The sequence below is a fragment of the Sapajus apella genome, unplaced genomic scaffold, assembly GCF_009761245.1.
Source record: "Sapajus apella isolate SASKATOON/1434 unplaced genomic scaffold, GSC_monkey_1.0 scaffold24, whole genome shotgun sequence".
Taxonomy (NCBI): Eukaryota; Metazoa; Chordata; class Mammalia; order Primates; family Cebidae; genus Sapajus; species Sapajus apella.
Genome location: NW_022436964.1, coordinates 13,561,860 through 13,585,630, shown reverse-complemented (window position 1 = coordinate 13,585,630; position 23,771 = coordinate 13,561,860). Strand labels below are relative to the sequence as shown.

At 35.1% G+C, this 23,771-nt stretch overlaps 1 protein-coding gene and 1 long non-coding RNA gene across 8 annotated transcripts in view; one reads left to right on the top strand and one right to left on the bottom strand.

Moving 5' to 3' along the window:
* TRPM3 (transient receptor potential cation channel subfamily M member 3) overlaps window positions 1-23,771 on the bottom strand; it is a 921,715-nt gene that overhangs the window by 769,384 nt on the left and 128,560 nt on the right. The window lies entirely within an intron of this gene.
* On the top strand, window positions 784-23,771 carry LOC116559683. The gene is made up of 4 exons (XR_004272570.1): window positions 784-796; window positions 13,367-13,371; window positions 19,333-19,335; window positions 23,664-23,771. It is a non-coding gene; the product is annotated as an uncharacterized LOC116559683 (long non-coding RNA).

Sequence of the window (23,771 nt, the reverse complement as noted above, 5' to 3'; positions counted from 1 at the left end):
TGCTGAGCAACTTCAGAAAAGTGGAAATAGGAGAAGCATAGCCTCTCAATTTGAAGGGTAGAGAGGAAGGCCTTGAAAATTCAACCACTGGACTTCAATGTACAGCAAAGACTACAACTCCAGAATTATGGAAAGTGTCATTTACTCAGAAAAATGCAGCCTGAACTATTAATACTTTATACAAGCCATGTACTGTCAATCAATTGAATAAGATCTTTTGTTTCTCACAGTAGCAACATGAGACCTATACATGTGTTATTTCCATTAACCCATTTAATAAATGAGGAAATGGTAATTAGAGAGGCCAAACAATGCACCCAATGTCACATATACAGTAATAGCTGGAATGCGGATTTTGGAAGCAGCTACTCTACAATTGAGGTAACAATTCTGGTAAACCCTAGGTCACTTTGCTCAGATATTTACAGGTATTACCAAATATGGGTACCAATCAGCCTGAACTTAAACTTCTAGAGGACAGCTGACCTGTGTTAACTATCCCTTTTCAATTTAGAAATGGACTCGATCACAGAAAATATTAAATATCTTTTAAATGTTAAATATTCTTTGTTGGCTGAAAATTTTATAACATTTGCTCTCTGAAAGTCAAGATTTTCCCCATTATTCTTTGCTCTAAACCCCTGATATTAAATTTATGATATTAAATATATTTTTATCTTATAATATTTAATTTTAATTATGATACTAAAACAAAAGGGAACAGAAGAAGGCATGTTAGCATAAGAACAATTTTTAACCTCATAATATTGTCTACGATAGATGCTATTTTCTGTATGTAGAGCTAAAACTGTTCAATTAACAAAACTGAAATTTACTGATATTTACACATAGCATTATTTTTCATGTTTATATATACATACATATATGTACATATGTAGACATACAGACAAATGGACAAAGCTCATCTGAGTATGACAGAAAGTTCTCTGTTGAAAAATGTATATGTTTAGTTTCTAGTTGTATAGCAGACTAGTTTTATACATGCACACACACACACACACACACACACACTCTCACACACACAACTCAGTAACAAGGAAGAACTAAAAGGGATGAACTTTTTAAAAAGCACTTTCACACAGGGCTGAGTTGTTGGGGAAATGAAGAGAATTTCTTGGAGACCAGAAGTGACAAAGGATGAACAGAGAGAGGTGCACAGACCTGAAGCCAGTGTTTACTCTGGGGACATCAGTCAATCCAGAGTTGACTCAGAGCCTAGATTTTTATAGAAAATCAATGTCTTGGACCCAACAGACAAGCAGACAGACAGAGACCTGCAGATACGAAGCTGGAAGATCCCAGTAGTTGAGCTAGAAAAATAAAACCTCCTGCAGAGGGAGACAGTGGGGCATGCATGTCTCCTTGGTTTTGACTCTTAAGTGGAAATGGGGGAAAAAAACTCCCAAGACTTTCTAACCCCAAGTCCAGTGTGCTTTTGGAGAACACAATTTATACAACATGACTGGCTCAACAGTCCTTCATATTCACATTTATTTTAAACATGTAATGGACATGTAACACCTCTAATGCCATGCACAAAGCAAATTCAAATCTTCTCTGGGAGAACTACACACTTTACAACTTTAAAAAGCATCACAAAATATGTAAGGAAACAGTGAGAAAGAGAGAGAGACAGCAGAAAATGTGAACTGCAGGATTCGTCCTGCAAACCCCATAAACACTTAGTATCTATAAATGCGCTTAAAGAAATTAAAGATGATACTGAGAGTAAGACAAAGGAAAAAGAAACCATCAAAAATTGACCACAAAGTTTTAAAAAGGGAAGCAATAAAACTTTTAGAGACAAAGCCTATAATAGAAATCAGACCTCCATAAATGTGTTTAACAGATGAGGCACATCTGGGGACCAGTTTGCACACTTAAAGATAGATCAGAGGAAATTATTCCAAATGTAGCACAGAGAAGTAAGGAGAGGCAAAATATAAAACAGAAGCTCAAGCTCTAGTTTTCAATAGTACAGTAGGGTTAACAATAATTTATTATATGCTTCAAAATAGCTAGATAAGGTCAAGCATTGTGGCTCACACCTATAATCCCAATGCTTTGGGAGGCCAAGTTGGGCATATCACTTGAGGTCAGCAGTTCGAGACCAGCCTGGCCAATGTGGTGAAATGCCACCTCTACTAAAAATGCAAAAATTGGCCCGGCCTGGTGGCTCATGCTTGTAATTCCAGCTACTCGGGAGGCTGAGGCAGGACAATCGCCTGAACTCAGGAGGCAGAGACTGCAGTGAGCTAAGATGGCACCACTGCACTCAAGCCTGGGTGACAGAGCAAGATTGTCTCAAATTTAACTACAAAGAAAAAGAAAAAAAAAAAAAAAAAAAGCTAGATAAGAACTAGGTAAGAAAAATTGAAATATTCCCAAAACAAAGAAAAGATAAATATTTCATGGGATATCTAATTTGCCCCGATTTGATCATATGTTGTATTCTTTTACCAAAATAACGCATGTGCCCCCAAAATATGTACAACTGTGATATGTCAATTTAAAAAATACAGAAAAAGGAGAGAAGCTCAGAGTCTGGAGAACAGAATAACAAAGTACAACAGGTATCTATTCAAAGTTTACACAAGAGAAGATGTGACAGGACATAGGTGATACTGGAAAAGGTAATGTGATGCTCTTTTTTTCAGAACTGATAAGACACTGTGTTTTACATTTAAGCAGTGCAAGATATCCCACGAATAAATAAGAAACTCACAAATAAATAGTAATTCACCTCAGAATGCCAAAAACAAAGAAAGATACTAAAATCAGCAAAAAAGTAACCTGCAAATGAAAAATTATATTCAATGATGATTTCTGTCTGCAATAGCTGAAGCCAGTTATTTGAATTAGTATTTTTTAAACACTGAAAAAAATAGTTCCAAGAATTGAATGTCCAATAGAATGAGGACAGAACAAATATATTTTCAGATCAACAGAAACAGAGTTTAGAAATAGGAGACTCTCTAAAGAGTTTTCTAAAAAATATGTTAGAAAAAAAATGCCTCACAAGGAATCTACAAAATTCAAGAAATGATGAACAAGAGAAATGTGTAGACACATGATCAAAATAATGTAGAATAATAAAACATGCCTCATTTACAGAAATAGAAGAATCAAGATACTGCTAAAATACAACATAATTATACAAGTCAGGAAGAAAGTAATTCACATCAAATAATTCTAAAACCTTTACAGTGTTTGGGGGGAGTAAATTATGTATTAGGCTTTGTTAAATATGCTTATTAAACTACAGGATCTAAAAGTACACCATAAACGTATAAAATCTAATGGAGGAGGAGAATAGAAAGAGAAAAAAATTGAAAAAGGCAAGGAAAATGAAAAAACAGCACAAACAATATGTTAAAAATGAAGACAGATATATAAGCAATAATAAATGTAAATGGACTAAATTACTAAACTCTCTAAGAACACAGATGATCGTGTTTGATTCAAAAAAAGATAAAATCGAAATATATGCTGTTAACAAAAACATTTAAAAGATAAAAATTGTTGAATAAAACTCATGTGAGGCTATTATTTGGGATGGAGCTCCTGTGCCAGGCCTCAGCAGACCAAACCAAAATGGAGACAATCTTGTCAAGTGCCACATATCAAACTGAAATCTTAAAATACAGAAAAATCTCTAAACATACCAGTTTTTCCAAAATTGGGAGATTTGCAACAATCAACTAGAAGAGGCCCAGTATACCTGAGCCAGCATAACAAGGAAGTAAAGTCTGCTTTAATCCTTGCAAGGAAAGTAACCTGTTGTTAACCAATCTCCTTTCTAGTACTGTACTTTCTTAGTTCTGGCTCAAAAGCAACTGTTTTGCCATGCCCAATGAAGCTCTTTCTATTTTGTAAATTAGATGTTGCCTGATTCATGAATTGCTAATAAAAGCCAATTAGATCTTATTTATCAAAAGTGTATCCTTTGACAATAGTAAAAGATGTATTAGTCAAATAATAGCTGAATCAAGCTGAAGTAATAGATCACTACTCACCAAAATAGACCCTAAGGTAAAAACCTTAGCAGAGGTAAAAGAAAGTCATTACCTGGTGATAAGTTATTTAATCAACCAAGAATATGTCATATTTTCAAGTTTTTATGTCCCTACATAGGAAAAATGAATACAGGTACAAAAACAATGACAAATCTGTCCTCATAGTAGGAGGTTCTGATACACTGATAATTGACATTATAAAGCAATCAAAGAGAAATTGATGAAATTAGAAAAGACTTGAATAATGGAATCGGAACCTTGATCTGATGGACAAATAAATCCTGAAACCGGTACAGAGGAGTACATATTTTTCTCAAATTCAAGTGGGACATTTAGGAAACTCACTGCAATTTAGAACATAAAGCAAGTCTCATCATGTTTTAAGTAATCAATGTCATGTACATCATATTCTCTCACTACAACGCAATTAAGTTAGAAACAAATAATGACAGAGGAATAGGAGGAGAAAGACAAGAAGCGCAGGCAGAAAAGGAAGAGGAAGATAGTAAACAGAAATTAAAGAAACCCACTTGTAAGTAGCACATGTAAAAATAAAGCATAATGAAAAAGAAGTAATGTTGAAAACCTGATGAATGATGACGAAAACACAGTACATTACAAGTTGAAAAGCCCACCTGGAAGAAAGGTAGATAATTCACACACACACACACACACACACACACACACACACACACACACACACACGGCTAAAAAAGAATTGCTTTTAAAAAGCTATTAGGAGAAAATAACAATCAAAAGCTGAAATAGATGAGAAAAAAGAACAGAAAACAGAAAAGAAGATACAAGAGAGAATTAACAGAGTTAATCTGCTTTTAATGGTTAATACAATTAAGCAGCCTATAAATACTGATTTTTTAAAGAGGCAGAAATAAACTATTATAAATGAAAAGTAATCATTTAAAAGATATTATAAGCAACAAAATATAAAAATGTGGAAAAAACCACATTCTTAGAAATGTGTGAATTGTTAAAAGTGACTTAGGGAGTCAGTATTACTATCTGTCTATTAAGAAGGCATAGGAGAAATAGAGAATTAGAATAATCCTAATAATGTTTTTTCTAAAAAATAAGTTAGCTGTTTAAGATTCTTCAAAGAAAATATCATACTCAGAGCATTTTACCAGCAAGTTCTACAAACCTTCAAGGAATCAATAACCTTGCTATATTACTACCATTTCTACAGAACACAAAAGGAAGAAATATTCTCCAAACATTTTTACAAGCCTAACTTTTGATACTAACACCAGACAAGGAGATACCACAAATGAAAAGTAACAGGCCAATCCTAATTATTTATATATTAATGAATGATTATGTATAGTCTTTCAACTAAAATAGCAAATCAAAACACAGCAATGCCCAAAAAAGCAAATACATAATGACCACGTTGTGTTTATCTCAAGAATGTAAAGTTGGTTGAACATAAGAATTCAGAAATGTAAGTCAACACAGTAACAATTCAAAGAAATAAAAATCTACATATTCATCTCAATATATTTGGTGAAAAGCATTCTTTAAGGTTCAGCATCACTTCATAATAAAAACTTTTTAAAAACAATAAGACAACTTCATCTTGATAAAGGGTATCTACAAAGAAAGAGCCTTACAGCAAACATACTTTCGATAGTGAAATATTAAAATTATTCCCTTTGAAATTACACACAAAAAATGCCCACTATCTCTTCCTTACAACATTAACTTTGATGTTTGAGTCAATGCAATAAGTCTAGATAAAAGATAACACATAAATCATTTGTAAATAAATAAAACATCCATTATTCATGGACATTTTATGCATAGGAAACTTAAGCATTACCACATTATTAAAATAAAATACAGACTGCTTTTTAATAGAACAAATTAGAAAATGCAATTTTAAAATATATTCTTTACAAATAAAAGGTTGGTGGTACCTAGAAATAAATATAATATTAAGTTGTGCAAATCCTTTACATAAAAAGTTCAAAATTTTACTGAAACACCCTAAGAGAGAACTAAATAAATGGAGAGATATACTATGTTTGGAATTAAAAATGCTCAATAGTAGTAGATACCAACCTTCTCCCCCAAATTAATCTATACTTCTAATGCATTTTCAATAAAAATCCCAAGGATATTTCAAAGAACTTGACAGAATAAGCCTAAATATTTTCATGTAGGAGTAAAGGATTAAGAATATGCTGAAAACATTTTCCTACCAGTTATTAAGACTTTTTATAGAACTGTAACAATAATGTTGTCTTAAGGATAAACAAATAGGCCAATGAAATAAGGGAGAACCCAGAAACAGACTCATGCATATGTAGAGACTTCAAATATGATACAGCTGGTATTGCATGCCTACGAGGAATGGATTTCTCAATAAACTATGCAGAATAATTACAGATTCATATAAAACACCATACAAAATTGATTCCTTCTGGGGATAAATGCAAAAGTCTCTTCCAATGCTTTAATGTGAAAAATAAGGATCATTGAGAAAATATAGAAGACTATCTTTATGATATCACAATAAAGAATATTTTATGTACCAATTTTTTCAGAAAGAAAACTATTGACAAATTCAATTAGGTTAAAATATAAAACTTCTGTTTATCAAGAGGAACCATAAAATGACAATCCAAAAATGGAAAATAATTGCTGTACATATGACAAAAATGGATCTAAAATATGTAAAAAGAGCTCCTATAAATCAATAAGACAAAAACAAACAATCTAATAGAAAAGCACACAAACATTTCCCAAAAGAGGTAATGGGAATGCCAAATAAACCTATGACATGATGCACAGACCCTTTAGTAAGCAAGGAAATGTAAATTGAAATCTCAAGGAGACACCATTTCACACCTGCCAGGCTGGCAAAACTTAAAAAGCCTGACAATCTTCTTGACAATATTGAGGAGGATATAAAGCTCTATGAATTTTTATGTACCACTGAAGGAAAACGTAATCTGATATAATCACTTTGGGAAACAAGTTGGTATTGCATAGTAGAATTGAATATGAGGATATTCTTTGACCAAGTAGGAACTATAACTAATTCTAAATACAAACCCTAGAAAATCTCTTGCACGGGTGTACTAGGAGATATTAGAAAATGTCCACAAAAACATCTAAGCTCACATATTCATCAAACTCTAAGGAAAAAACTCTAAGCTCACATATTCATTAACAAGATGACAGAGCATTAAATTGTGATTTACTCACACAATCAAATTCTATATCAAAGTGAGCATGACTGATTCTAAGTATATTCATCAATATGGATGAATCTCAAACATAAAAAGAAAATCACAGAGCAATATACATAATATGATTCCATGTATGTGAAACAGTCAAAAACAGGCAAAACTAAACTTACATTATTTAGGGACATAAAGAAAAGGAAATGATTAACATCAAATTTAGACGCAATTACCTCTGTAAGAAGAGAATACACAGGAAATGTCAAGGGTACTGATCATGTTCTATTTTTATAATCTGGAGAGTAAAAGTAGAGGTGTTTATTTAATGCTATTATTTAAACTATGCTCTTGTTACACACACCTTTGTACATATAATACTTTTTGCAAAATATATAACTGTATCAGCAACATACGTCCCTAAATATAAATCTGCTGACTTATTATGTAAATAACACGAATCTCAGCAAGACAGAAGTATTCATTTAAGGGAGCGAGTGATGGTCACTATTTTCAAAGCCTGTGAATAAAAATTATAGAGTTACAATAGACACTGTGCTGTTGTAGAATGAGAGCTCATGCCAAATGTTGAATCTTAGAAGGCATAAAAAAAATACAAGTGACTAGCTATGATAAAAATTTTGGTTTTAATGATCATAGGAGAGTAAATTAACTCCATCATGGTTTTAAATCTGTTTTGGCTTCCTTTTTCTTCAGCAAAAGTATTATAATTTATCTCATGAAGTATGAATATGTAACTAAAGTCTCTGAAATTTAAATGCTGCCAGGGGCAGTGGCTCACACATGTAATCTCAGCACTTTGGGAGGCTGAGGCGGGAGGATGGTTTGAGCCCAGGAGTTCCAGACCAGCCAGCTCAACACAGCAAGACTGTGTTTCTACAAATAAATAATTAAATAAACAAACAAACAATCCTGGCATGGTAGCATGCACCTGTAGCCCCAGCTACTGAAGAAGCTGAGATGGGAGGATGCCTTGTGCCCAGGAGTTTGAGGCTTCAGTGAGCCATGATCATGCTGCTGCATGCCAGCTTGGGCAACAGAATGAGATCCTGGAGGAAGAAGAAAGAAGAAAGGTGGAGAAGGAGAAGGACAAGAAGGAGGAGAATGAGAAGAAGGACAAGAAGGAGGAGGAGGAGGAGGAGGAGGAGGAGGAGGAGAAAGAGGAAGAAGAGAAAGAGGAAGAAGAGGAAGAGGAAGAGAGGGAAGAAAAAGGAGGAGGAAGAAAAAGGAGGAGGAAGAGGAGGAAGAAGGAGGAGGAGGAGGAGGAGGACGAGGAGGAGGACGACGAGGAGGAGGAGGACGAGGAGGAGGAGGACGACGACAAGGAGGACGACGACAAGGAGGACGACGAGTAGGAGGGTGAGGACGAGAAGGAGGACAAGGACGAGAAGGAGGACGAGGACGAGAAGGAGGACGAGGACGAGGAGGAGGAGGAAGAGGAGGAGGACGAGGAGGAGGAGGATGAGGAAGAGGAGGACGAGGTGGAGGAGGAGGAGGAGGACGAGGAGGAGGAGGAGGAGGAGGACGAGGAGGAGGAGGAGGAGGAGGACGAGGAGGAGGATGACGACGACGAGGAGGAGGAGGATGAGGAGGATGATGAAGAGGAGGAGGAGGAGGAGGACGAGGAGGAAGAATAGGAAGAGGAACAAGAGGAAGAAGAAGAGGAGGAGGAAGAGGAAGAAGGAGGAAGATGAGGAAGAGGAAGGAGGAGGAGGAAGAAGAGGAGGAGGAGTTGTTGTTAAATGTCTACTATTTTTTTTTTTTTTTTTTTTTTTTGAGACGGAGTTTCGCTCTTGTTACCAGGCTGGAGTGCAATGGCACGATCTCGGCTCACCGCAACCTCCGCCTCCTGGGTTCAGGCAATTCTCCTGCCTCAGCCTCCTGAGTAGCTGGGATTACAGGCACGCACCACCATGCCCAGCTAATTTTTTGTATTTTTAGTAGCGACGGGGTTTCACCATGTTGACCAGGATGGTCTCCATCTCTTGACCTCGTGATCCACCCGCCTCGGCCTCCCAAAGTGCTGGGATTACAGGCTTGAGCCACCGCGCCCCGCCTCTACTATTTTTTTATCATAGAAGTTTGTTAACATAGTGTCAGAACTCTTCCTTTACCAAAGGCCCTGAGATCCAGGCTCCAGCTCTGACAACTCTGCTTCTTCATTCTCTGCAGATTTTAGGACAGTTGATAGGTCTGTTTCCTAAAGCCTTAGATTTGTATAGGAAAATGTGAAAATAGTATTAAAATATTAAGAAATACTAAACATAGATGCTCAACAGCTTTCATGTGCTAAGCTCTGGACTCAGCTACTTTACATGTAGTTTCTCTTTTAATATTCAAAACAAACTGCAGAGATGAGTACTATTTGGCCCTTAAGAAAGACTACATTCAGCCACTAAATATACATTGAAATGAAAATAGGAGATTATTCTAGATGCCTGTGAACAATATTAACGAGGTCCCTACCCTCTTGCAGCTTTATATTCTTCTAGGAAGAGGGGAAAAAAATAAACAAGTAGACAAAATATCCAGATAGAGTGTGATGGAGGTTACTTTTACCTAGAGCAATGGAGGATTGCTTCTCTGAGAACATGTGATCCAGACTAGAATACAAAAAATGAATCAGCCTTATAAAGATCTTGGGAAGAAATACTGCTAGTTGACTGAACATCAAATACAAAACAGCAAGGAGAGAACAAGGTGTGTTTGTTTGGCCAGGTTGACCAAAGCACCATGAATGAGGCTTAATGAGATTAAGGAGGGCAGGTAGAGACTGAAGGTCACAGTTAGATGCTTGAATTTTATTTTAATGCACTGGAGCCCTAGACAAATTAGCTGATATATTTTTTAACTAGCACTCTAGTTGCTACTGATAAAAGGACTATGGGAAACTACAGACCATTAGAAGATTACTACAAGATCCAATGGAGTAGATGGTGGGGGTTTGCACTGAGATGGTAGCAATAAATCTCTCAAAAGAGCTGGTTTTTATATATGTTTTGAAAGCAGAAGAGAAAGAACTTACTAATTGAGCTCTTAAGTTTTGGGCACCTACTACTGGCTGAAGGATAATGCCACTTATGGAGATAAGAAACACTGCAGAGAGATTTAAAGCTATTAAAATTGAACAATACATGAACAAACAAGGAATGTGAATCTTTCCCTTACTTCTCAGTATCTCCAGAGGAGGAGGCACCAGCTTTCTTTAGTAACAGTGATATTTAATAGTATAATGGTTGTGGAGAACTCACTATATGCCGGTCCCTGTTCCTGATCTGAGCCCTAAGATGTAAGTGCTATTATCATGCTCATTTACTTGATGATAGATGTATTAGTCCATTCTCATGCTGCTATAAACAACTGCCTGAGACTGGATAATTTAGAAAGGAAAGAGGTTTAATTGGCTCACAATTCTACAGGGCTGGGGAGGCCTCAGGAAACTTACAATCTCAGTGGAAGGGGAAGCAAATATGTCCTTATTCACATGGTGGCAGTAAGGAGAGTAAGATCAGAGTGAAGGAGGAAGCCCCTCACAAAACCACCAGATCTCATGAGAACTGACTATCACAAGAATAGCATAGGGGAAACTGTTCCCATGTGTCAATTACCTCTCACTGGGTCCCTCCCACCACATGTAGGGATTATGGGAACTACAATTCAAGATGAGATTTGGGTGGGGACACAGTCAAACCATATCAATAGAAAATGAAGCACCAAGTTTCTTTACTTGTCCCAGGTCTTATGACTAGTAAATGACAGAAGCAGAGTTTGAATCTAAACAGTCTTGGCTCCACATTCCTTACTCTTGACCACTTGACTGCTCAAAATCAGTTTTCTTAGCATACCTGTAATGTAATTGAGCCTTGTAGACAATAACAGGTGAACGGCACATAGCTTAGCAGACTTAAAGAGCTGATTATCAACTCTTACTGGTCTCTTAAATTGTATTTTAGAAACATAGTATCAAATGTTTACAGTGTAATTTAGAGGTACTCTAGTCTAAAATCTGTGGGAGGGTGAGCATTCCACAGTATGCCCATAAACTGTCACCAAAAGAAAAAATGTTCCTATAGTAAACTGAGTCAAATAAATCTAAACATGATTATTTATTTACTGCAGGATGTCTTAAGTCTTTAATATAATAGTGTCATAATGAATATCAAAGAGGAATATAAGATATATTCAACTTTGTTGGATCTGGAAACCTTTAACATTTGTTTTTGCTGCTTGTTTGCTTCTTATCAGGAAGTATAATCCATAGATCCAGTTGGGATAATCCAACATTTCCTTATTGTGAAGATAAATTTGTACACTGAGATATTTGCCTAAGTTCACGGGGCAAATATGGCCTTGGGCACAGTAAAATCTGTTTCCCCAAATTATCATGGCACAAGGAGGACATTCAAAATAATCTGGCCAATTTTTTCTTTTTTTAAGTACATGAGGATATAAAGATATATGGTTTTATGTTTGTTCAGCAGCGGTATATAATCAATGTGGTACTTCACTAATCCCCTTAATTATATCATATACATTTTTTTAAAAAGTTGTTTCTCACAAAAATAGGAATTTGGAGTCTAAACAGATGCCCCATCACTGCTTGGCTAGGGCCCAAGGGCAAACTGCAGGTAGGAACACAGGAAACACCTTCTAATGTCACCTCCATGATCACTCTAAATCTCTCTCTAGCTCAGAACAGCCCTCCTTCAGAGTACTTGCGTCACTAGGCAAATGTGCTTTCACCTGCAGAATAAATCTCAGCGTTTTTATGAAACCCTCTTTTGTAAGGACACCAAATTAAAAACTAACATTTACTTATAGCTGACATTGTCCTAGTTTTCTAGATAAGAGAAATAACTCTATTTTATTGCTTTCATTTCCACAAAGGTAATACCAGATAAATCTTTGTCTAAAAGAAAGGATAAAAAAAAAAAACTGCTGAATTTTTAATGTTGAACCAAGAAAACTTTTTTTTTCTACTCAAGACCAAAACTTTCTAGTGCAGATCTTCTGAATGATGAAAACCAATGATTGTGCTTGCAGAGTGCAGGCTGATAAGATAGACACCAAGAGGTCTGACTGCATTCTCTTCGCCACTGACTAGATGAAATACCTTAAGTAAACCAAAGAACAGACTATTAAGGCTCTCCAGCTCTAACTCTGAATGTGTTTTGATTGAGATAAACAAAAGTCATGTGTTTATTTTAATCACCCAAAATTGACCTAACACTTAACTCTGCACCCAGTGCTATGGTAAATGCTAGTGTGTGTAAATGCCCTAACTCTACCAACTCTCCTACTGTATCTGTATTAATGTTCTCCCAATCTTACAAATGAGGAAATTGAAACTGAGAAAGAGAAAAATTAGGAAGTTAAGGGGAAGAAGGAAAATAAAAGAGAAAAACACTGAAGGAAGGAAGGCAGAAAAGAAAAGGTAGGATGAAGAGGGGAGGGAGGGAAGGAAGGAGGGAAGAAAACTGTTAAAGTAATAGAAACTATTCTAACTTGTTAACTATGTCTTTGTTCAATGGTTATATTGTGAAATGTCCCTCTCAGTTCTCAGAAAAATCAAATAACTTTCCATCTACAAGTTGTTGGGTTGGCAAGAAAACTTTGTATCTTATTTTCTGTTGGCTAAGACTGTACAAGTTCCCTTAAAATGGCCCTGTGCACATTTATAAAGAAATTGAAAAGAAAATTTGTGGAAAAAAATGACGATTAAGGATCGAACTCTAGATAAGAGGGCAAAAATTAACTACACTTAAATAGATATAACGTAAGGGAAAGAGAAAAGGGGATGAAAATCCACAAGAGGGCATATTTATATAGGACATGACATTTGGGTGGGGACGCAGCCAAACCACATCAATAGAAAATGAAACACCACGTTTCTTCACTTGCCCCAGGTCTCATGGCTAGTAAGTGGCAGAAGCAGAGTTTGAATCCAAGCAGTCTTGGCTCCACATTCCTTACTCTTGACCACTTGACTGCCCAATTTTACAGTTTCCTTAGCATATTTGTAATTAATTGAGTCTTGTAGACAATAAAAGGTGAACAGCGCATAGCTGAGCAGACTTAAAGAGTTACATAGGAGACATTCGACAGTGGAGGTCTTTCTAGGAAAGTCTAGTAAACTTAGCTATGAGCTGTATCATTGGCTGCAAGATAGCATAACCCAGACATAATGAGTAAACAGAATTTCGAACTGAAAATTATCTCTGTGTTAGGAGCTATAAAGAACCAAGATGTCACTGACACTATTCCTTATTTCATGGTCCTTAAAGATAAAAGGATGTCTATAACGGTGAAATACTATTAATCATGAGGTAACCAAAGAAACAGTAACTTTATAAACCTTAGAAACATTAACTTCATTAAAATTTAAATATATTCTCACTGGTGGTCAAGACACACTTTCAAAATGCAAGAAGCTGCGAGCTGGTTTTAATGGTGCTATCATGGAAGCCCAGAACAGGGATGCCTGCAGATTAATGGGCTAATAAATTATTTAATTGGATTCTTCCCTCCATTCAGTTGTAAAATAAATGCATTTCTTAGCTCATGTAAGGTATGTCAGTGCCTTCCTAAGAATTCTATTTTGTCAAAATGTAGACTGAGGAAGTAAATAGAAGACTTACACACCACAACTTTCGACATTAAAACTTTTTTCTTTAACACCGTACTGTTAAATCAAAACAAGGCCCTGAATGGTGAATACAGCAAGCTTTCGTTGTATATGTTTGTGTTTAAAGATAACACTGGTTTACGAGATTAACTATAATCTAAGTCAGGAATTACCTGACACTTCTCGAATTAGAGCCTTGAGTCAATTAAAGGTCAGTTTTTATAAAAGTTTGCTAATAAAAGCCTTGCCCCTTTTTTCCTACAATTGTATAAGCAATCCCTAGATGATCTATTTCAAATGTCATTTTAAACTCTGAAATGGAAAAGAACCTCTAAAGTCAATAATTGGATATATAAGATATTTGGGATTCAGCATTTAGGGCAATACCCACTACTACTAATTCATGTTCTCAGGACCAAACTGGAACCTCAATAACATGCCTTAAGTAGCACCTTGAAATTTGATTCAATGTGATTTATACGTATTCAATAGCTAATATGTGCTAGATTCCACACTATTAAACCAAGGCTTCATTTCACCATGCTTTCATTTAATCACCATCAAATGAATATGTATAGGGTACTTCCTATATATATGCCACTTGAAACCATGAGAAGAAATGTAAGAAAACAGAACACCTGCCCTCAGGGAACTGTCTCAGGACAACATATGCCAAAAAGTTTTAATTTAGGATTGATGTCTGATTAGATGCAAGAGATCTCACCTCATTCATCTTTGTCTTCTGAGCAAGAGACATAGCACTCTGTCCAAAAACAACCAAAGAATGTTTGGGGACCTGAATGGTACTATGAGTAATTTTTCACTTTATAGATAAGACAAACTTTAGAAGGGAAATCTTTCTATTTCTAAAATAATTCCCAGGAGGAAAAAATGATGCTTTATACATTGATTATTGCTATTCTTAATTCCCAAGAGTCACTGAATATGTACCAACATATTGTGTTCAGTTGTTCTCAAAATCACTTACACTCAGTTTCAAAGCCACATACTGAAGCCATATATACTAAGACTCAGACTAAATATTTACATTATATGGCAAAACATATTATAAAAAAATGTATTTAATAAATCATTTTCTTGGTTATCTGGTTAACTTTTCTTTGAATATCTTTAAAGATATCACTTTACTCAAATGTCAGCTGCTGCTCAGATGATAAGGGGAAAGATTATATGAAGATCATTTTTGTGTTTGGCAACAGGGTGTGGGGAGAGACCTAGTTTTAAATTCTAGCTGAGCTGTGAGCCAGTTCCTTCATTATGAAGTGCTTTATTATAAGAATTATCCACCTAATAGGGACTAAATGAAACATCATATACATATAAGCTATTAATGTAGTACCCAGCATACAGCAGATGCTTCATAAATATTAAATTCCTTTATATTTCTGTGGAAACATGGATTTCCCCTCAAGAGGTTGACTCCATAGTTAGAAATCCTGATCAATTATTCTCCCTTCCAATTCTGCATTGAATGAAACAGCATTTGTGTTTATGCCTCTCTTTACTCTGAACCATTACAGATAATTGCCATAGCTTTGGGAATAAAACAGCAAACTCCCAATGTCTATATAAAATAAAAAATCATGTATAATTTAGTGTCACAAATCAACACCCACACTGCAGGTTTTTAAATTACTTTCTATGAAACTGTAGTTTAAAAATTTTACACATTTGAAAAAAAACCAACTGTAGTTATTTTAATCACACAGGATAAAAGTCATGGCAAATACTCAACATGTCTGAAGTCATAGAAATTTGCCAATAAATGCTACTAAATATTGTATGTATCCTCATTTCCTAGTATTTTATGACCAGCTTGAAAGACCAACAGACTATTTGAGTAAGGACTATCTAATTGATAGGATAGTCCAAAAGCCACCAAAATATTCTTTGAACGATACTGAATATTCAAGATCCACAATGCATGAGCTTAAAGAGTAATGATATCAAATAATTCTAAAATGCTGTTTGATATAATTTCATTTCTCCAGTTCTCGACTGTCTTTATATTCCTTGAAGCTGAGGCATCCATTGGTTCAAGTGAAAAGCAGAATGCCACAAATACAATTATACTCTACTTTTACATTTCAAAATGAGTTCTCATTGCTCACGTTAGAAACAACGGTTGTGAGAGCCAGAGCTTTTATTTGTAAGAGGCAGTCTTTGTTGAGAGGATGGATTTAGGAGGCCCAATGAGACAAAGCTGAAGGCTCAGCATAGAGATTATTAATGTCAATTGCAGAATATAAAATAAAGATTGTTTTAAAACCAAAAGAAAGGAAGGAAGGGAGGGACGGACGGAGGGGCAGGCAAGGCAAGCAGGAAGGGAGGCAGAAGGTAGGTAGGTAGGCAGTCAGGCAGGGAAACAGGGAAGCAGGGAAGCAGGCAGGGAGAAAGGGAGAGAGGGAAAGCACCGTTTGTAAATTATAGTATGGACTGAAGAGACTACAAAGGGAGAAGTCAAGAATTAAGAAAAAAGCAAAGCGCTTGTGTCACTGAGAAAGGCCTAGGGAAGATACTTGGTGGCCAACGTAAAGTTAAATCAGATGTGTGCAGAGTTTCAGAACTTGAAGCCTGAGGTCATTGCAGACTCTAGGGACACTAGCAGTGGGCACTCACCAATACTCAGACTAAACAAATCTAGTTTCTTCACCCACAGTGGCCTGAAGGAACCCAGAGGACTTCCTGGACACCAACCAACTCCACCATCATGCTGTGATGTAAGCTTCCCCATCTTCCCCAAGAAAAAGAAAGGGATGTTGGGGGTGGGGGGAAATAACCCTGGACTCATTGCTTTATAAAAACCTAAATTGTGTAAAGGAAGAGAACAAATTACTTCGAAAAGGTAAGACAAAGTTTATTTTCCTCCACCATCAACAAAAATGGAAGCTCAATACCAAGTGGAATTTAATTATAGAAAACAAAGTTAAATTTCTCTGCTTCTGCATCCTGCAGTATAAATTTTAATGGGTTACAGTGATCTTTTTAGATGTTGACTTTTGAACACTGGTAAATGGAGAAGGAGAAATAGGTAATAAAAATCTCAAGACAAAGAATTAGAGAAATGGCGAGAAGTCAGAGTGACTAAGGTAAAATACATGTGTGAGCAAATCCCTATACCACCAGCCATGATCCCATGCGTTTCTTGGCACTTCACTATTTTGACATTTTTAGCTCATTAGTGAGAAGGTATAAGCTCCCTGAGGGAGAGAGGACAGAAACCCTGTAAGACAGAGCTCAAGCTTGGCCTAGAGTTAGCGAAAATTAAACCTAATAGCCTAGCTTCTGTCACTAGCTTATTAAATTAGAGATAAAGAAAATAAAACTCTATTATCAAGACCTCAAGAGAAAAGGTAGAACATAAAGTTTTACATTATTTTAAATGGGTTTTTCACAGAAATACTTAAGGAAAATAAAACTATGCTTTATGTTTATTGTATCGCAATGATCAAGATTTGTTTCTGTGAATTACAAAAACAGAAAAACTATTCTAATTCCTGTGCAAAAACATGTATAAACACACTCTTTAGGTTAGCCCTTCTATAAAATATATGTATTTTAAAACATGTTATACACAATAAATTGTTTCTATTTGTTAAGTGAAATTAGTATGTTAGCAACTCACACATGCTTATGGACAGACACATACATATTGAAGACCAATACACAAAATTGTTAGCTTGAAGAAACTGCACACATAATTGATGCAACAAATTGAACCTGATGTACATAAATTGTCTACACAGCTATACATATAGTAATATTATATACTTATACTATTTTATTGCAGTCGTGCTAAATTAACATACCAAGTTAAGGATAGAGTTCTCCAGGTCTGGTTTTGATTTGGGTTTTGTTTTTCAGCTGGACTTTATTTCTTCCAAACTAGTGTCAGCTTTGAAAAGCTGCAGGAACCTGCTGTGGATGTCCACCTGATCCGGTGGAAGGCAATGTTCCAAAACCCTCTGTGTTCAGTGAGATGGGAAGTTGGTATTACAAGGACTGGTTTAAGCTGGAAATTAGCATACTCCCACAAGGCATCTACCAGACGGCAATTAGAATTAAGGTTTACAAACATCAAAGGAATCCCACCTAGCATCTATTGTAAAGGTAATCCTTTACTCAAATAAGGTTCCACTTTAATTAAACCTAAATGAATTATTCCCAAGTCTCTACATATTGAATAGGGCATAATAGACATGCCACATCACCATGTAAACATACAGTACTAAAAATTAGGTCAGCAATTATATTTGCAAAAGTTATTTTGTAGATCAGTGATCTGATTTACAATGTGCTCTCTTGAGGCATACTTAAATACTACAGAATGCAGTACAAGAGTAATGGAGACATCAGTGAAACCACGTATAGACACAATGGATTACATTTTACTGATTAGTTTGGTTGGGTTCTGTACCTTGGGTGAATCTCTCATTTTGATCATGGTCTTCACTCCTCGCCTAGGATTCCAAGAGCTTCTTAGACACCATAATCACCACAAATTAAAAAAATAATAGTTCCCACTAATTGAACATTTTTTAGTGGGTACTAAGCTGAGGACTTGGCCTTCCCTGTCATACTTGATTCTTAAAATACCCCAGTGAGACAGAGATTATTCTCTGATTACACAAATAAGCAACTGAGGCTGACAGAGACCAAGAATTTTTGCAAACATACACAGCCAGTAATAAAAATACAGACGTGTCTACGAGGGCAATGCTCTTGTCATTATACTTGCAAGAAAGGCATGGACATTTAGTGCAGTGAGAAAATTAAAGCATGGCAACGTTTTAAAAGGTCTAATTATAATCAAAATACATTTGGAATGCTGTAGAAGCAGAGGAAAGCCAAGAATCAAAATTTGGAAACCTCTAGGACTGACAGAGATGGAGGCTGATTTTTAGACATTTTAGTAAAAATAACCTTTCGAGGAATGGTGAGCCTTGTAAAATGACTGCATTCATCATACTAGGGGAGTGAGGCAGAAAACTGCCACATAGACCTAATTTATGTCAAGCCTGCTGGTGGCTACTGCCGTTGGTCTTTTTCTCCAACGTAAAGGTCTAGTAAATAAAATTACAAGGAAATGCAGTGAAAAATATTAGCAAAGACAGAGGTCTGACTAGACAGGCTACAAGTAGCTAAAGTGACACATTATGATACAAAGTGTTTTGTTTCACTTATACAAAATTAAATTGCCAGATAATTTAATAGGTTCCAATGTAACAAAGAGCACAACTCCCCACGAGATTTTAGTCTGTAAGCAAATGTTCATGGTAGATTTAAGAATTATTATTCAGCATGGTAGGAAAGCCAGGCCTGCTAGGTGATGTTTAGAAGTTTTAGAGTGCTGGTATTGACTTGCTTCCTTTCTTTCTTTAGGTCACAGTGCTTGTTCTTTATAGCCATATCTGCTCATTACTAGAAAGTATCTTATATTTGGATCAGAATTTCTTCTTTAAAAAAAAAAAAAAACTTTCCTTGCAGGATCAGGGTTTGCTACTGATCAGGACTTTTTTTGCAACTCTACCTACAATAGGAATATCTGAGAAAGAGGTTCTGTCGTATACGCTAAACGTTTCCGTTCTGTATTTCACATTGACAGATAAATTCTCCTCTCAAGTTTGACAACTGTCATCAATTAAAAGGAAGTTTGACTGTCACACATATACACCTTGTTTTACATTCACAGACTCTCAAGCAGAAATGTAGAGAGCATATGACCTTGCTTTGCTATTTGCTAATTATTATCACAAGATTGTTTGATTATAGTTTAGAAGATGAAGAAAGAAACATTTTGGCTCTTTAGATCAAATCAAAATCATGCAATGTAAATTCTTGACTGAACAGGAAATCCCTGAAGATGTGGTAACTTTTCTGTAATATGACCAAACCATCTCTCTCCTCTCTTACGTAGGTTCCTGAGAGCCATGCAGCAAATGACTTGGACTGTCATACAAAGTTTCGGTTTGTAACTGGGATCCCCTTGCAGAGAAATTTGGCCTAAGTTGAATGAGGTGCTTCCCTAGAATCTTTGTTTTTTCATTTCCTTCTCTTGGTTTAATATTTCTATAACTAACTGATATATTCGATATAGAAAGTTTTACTCTACTTCTGTTTAATTTTGTTTGTCCTTTTCTTTACATTAGAAAATCCAAAACAGATTATAATGTCACTATTCTGATATCTGTAAGCCTTCTATATATTTATTTCCAAATATAATTTTTAAAAACCTTATAGTATCTGGTTAACTCCATATTGCTCCTAACATTGTTACTATCTGTAAAATATCTTTGACATTAGCACAAAACTTAATGCTTCATAGATTATTCACTAGTTTGCTTCCAATTTTTTTACTGCAGTTGTTCCTGTGCTGAACACTGTATGCATTTTTTAAGACTAATTATTTTGGCTTTACCTTCATTGGAATTACATCTTAACCTGGAATGCCCACTTTTGTGAGTACTGAGAATCTCCAGTTAATTTTACGTGCTCTGACCATACATATGATAAGTGATTCATGGAAACCTTATCGTTTCTTTTTCTTATATATTTATTTCCTTTTCCTATGTTTTTTCTTTGTTTTCCCAATACAACAGGTGCTTTGATCTCTATTTCCCCATTTTTTTTTTACCAATCTCATTATTGCCTTTGTTGATTTTTTAAATTGTTGATTTACCCTAGCACTATTAAATTTAGATTTTTTCATCTAAGAGCTAATATCCAATTTTCTTTTTTTCTTATTTATTGTAATTTTAAAAATTATATAAAATATGCATTTAACTAAATTTGTACCCCAAACTGCTAACCATTTATTAGAAATGTTTTTTATAGTCTGCTTCTCTCCCCTCTTAAGTGGGGGAAGAGGTTATGTGTATAATTAGATTTATTCAGCAGCGATCCTTTTCTAATAACATGTGTTTTCTTATGTAAAAGCATCATTTGAAAGATCCATTTTGGATATACTAACATATGATATAATTTTCCCACTAGAAATATGTCTATTTATTCATATTTTCATTATCTCAGTAAAGTTTTATTAAAAAATACACAATCTCTTTGCAGATTATTTCATGTAATTTGCTACTATTAGAAATTAATTTTTTATTGTAACTCCTGACTACTTCTAGTAAGGCATTTATTGTGCTTTTTTAAAAACATATTTACGTTGTACTCATCTACTTTACTAGAGACATTTATTAGAAGTTTTGTTTGTTTGGTTGGTTTTTTTTGTTTTGTTTTTTTCAGAGGGAGTTTCTCTCCTGTCGCCCAGACCAGGCTAGAGTGCAATCACCTCCCCGATTTAAGTGATTCTACTGCCTCTGCCTCCGAAGCTGCTGATATTACAGGTGCATGCCACGATACCTGGCTAATTTTTGTATTTTTAGTAGAGACGAGGTTTCACCACTTTGACCAGGCTCATCTCAAACTCCTGACCTCAAGTGATCCGTGCACCTCAGCCTCCCAAAGTTCTGAGATTACAGACATGAGCCATAGACATGAGACACCAAGCTTGGCAATGTTTTACTTAGGTTTCAATATACTTTAATATCCCTGCCCCCCAAATCCATACAATAATTTAGAATCAATACAAATTTATGACCATTGAGAAATGTTTCTTTAAAAAAAAAAAACCAATTACTCTACTTATTTTTATATATTTTCAAGGCCTAAATTTAGAGGATTATTTGAGAGGTTCTCAGCATGAATTCAGGAAAACTGAGGGGAAGACTAATATGGTTGTTTATACATCTAATTTAAACATCAATTTGTGATTACTACATTTATCCAGTCTTATTAGCAATTCAGACAGAATCTAGTTGTCATAACTATTTAACGATCAGTTACCATTTCATTAAAATGCCTATTCTAAAGATAGTATTTAACACCCTTAAAGTAAAGAACCTAATCATTTTCTTTTTGTAGGATCAGTTGGAGGTTAGGTAGGACCTGTTCTGACTCAGAAGGAAAATTATTTTACACCTCATCAAACAAAGTAATGGGGGGTTTTTATATAAATAGCACTGCTGTGCTCTGTAATTGAAGTTCAAAGATGGAAGATGAAACCACAGAAGCAGAAAACGAAAGTAAGCTTGCAATGAAAAGAAATACAGGCCACGGTTAAGACTGATTGCCAATCTCTGGGAATGAGATTATGACACTAATTCTAATGCACTGGGTATTGTCACATTCCTTCCTTAATGTAACTCCCCAAGCACACCAAAGAATATGCCATTCTCTCATCAAGAGACATCATGACATAGATTGATGGAGACTTGAATTGAGTTTTCCACTGGGTAGAATCCTGTCCTTGTCTGATCAGTAGTTAAGAGGTGCTGCTATACTGTTCTAAAGTATTGCAGGAGCAGCCTAAAGAAACAGGACGTAGTGGGAGATATAAACATATCACCATTTGAAATTTACTTTTAATCTTTTAACGTGCATCAAGTAGTATTGCTTCCAGATTACTTACACTTTTTCTAAGACTCACAACAACCAATCTTGTCTATTGTCCAGCTTTTTAATAGCTGTAATGTTTAGGACACCTAGATTTCTGAGATGACTTTCATAAACATTTCATTTGCTTTTCTATTCATGGCAGAATTTCTATGTATCATAGATTTTCTTAATGCAGATACATTCAAACTAACATAATATAGAAGCATACCTAATATTTTTTCCAGAAGAATACCAATTCAATAGCTTGATATTTAATGCAGGCAAATAGACAGTTCTCAATACAGACTGTTAAAGGTAAAATCATTTTAGTTACTAAGTAAACATATCGGAAGGATTCACAGCATCGCTATAATCACATATTCCCTTTCCCCAAAATAAAGTATGCTCTGCCATATCCATCACAACTGCACTTTCCCCATTCTAGTATTTTTAGTTATTTTCTTGCTCTTAAAATGTTGGTGTAATTCTGAAATAATGAGCACATGAATAACATATTGTATTTAATAAATAAATGAAAAACAAAACTTTTTTTCATTGTTTCCATTTTCTTAGAATGACATACTTTTTGCAACCAATACACTGACATCTTAATTTACAACTCAAATGCACACACATTCATTTTAACTAAAATGCCATGAAAATATCATGGCAGAATTGACAAAAATGACAGAATAAAAGACTCCCTCAGCATGCTATTTTAAAAAAATTTCTAAAAGTGATTTGTAGGATACAAAATTAAATTAAATATTTCTATCATTATTCTTCATCCCATAAATTGAAGCATGAACGAATTGTATAGTAGAGAACAAACCTTTAAAACGAACTTATTTTCATAAATGAAACAAGTGTAGCATACATTAAGGTGGATAGCAAAAATGCAAAACTGCCAATATTTGTAAGCCATCAAACTTAAATATAAAATTAAAATGCAGATCTTGGGTAGTCTACATGTTAGCCTAAAATATGTTAAAAGGAAAGAACTTAAGTCAAAATCATAGGATAGAAATCTTAAATCAATATATAGCAATTTCTGAAATTAAATGAGGTAAGAATCATCACACAATAATTCAAATTAATTGTAATCTATTATGTTGTTATTTTCAGATGGTTTATTTTTTATATGTCTCTCTATCAGTCAGAAAAACAAGAACCCACAATAAAACTGTTCTGAAATGTACTATAATCTTGAAAACCGAAACCAACATTTCATGAAGGTTGATCTAATAGCAGTATGTTATAGTAACCTTAAAGGATCTGGAGAAAGAAGTGGGTAAGGTAAATTTTTAAGAGATATAGGCATTTCCTAATGTGATTTTTCTGTTGCTATGTATCTTCCAGTTCATTTTTGTTCAGCCCACACCCTGTCACAGTACTCATCAATCTTTTGTTAGTTACCAACATTAA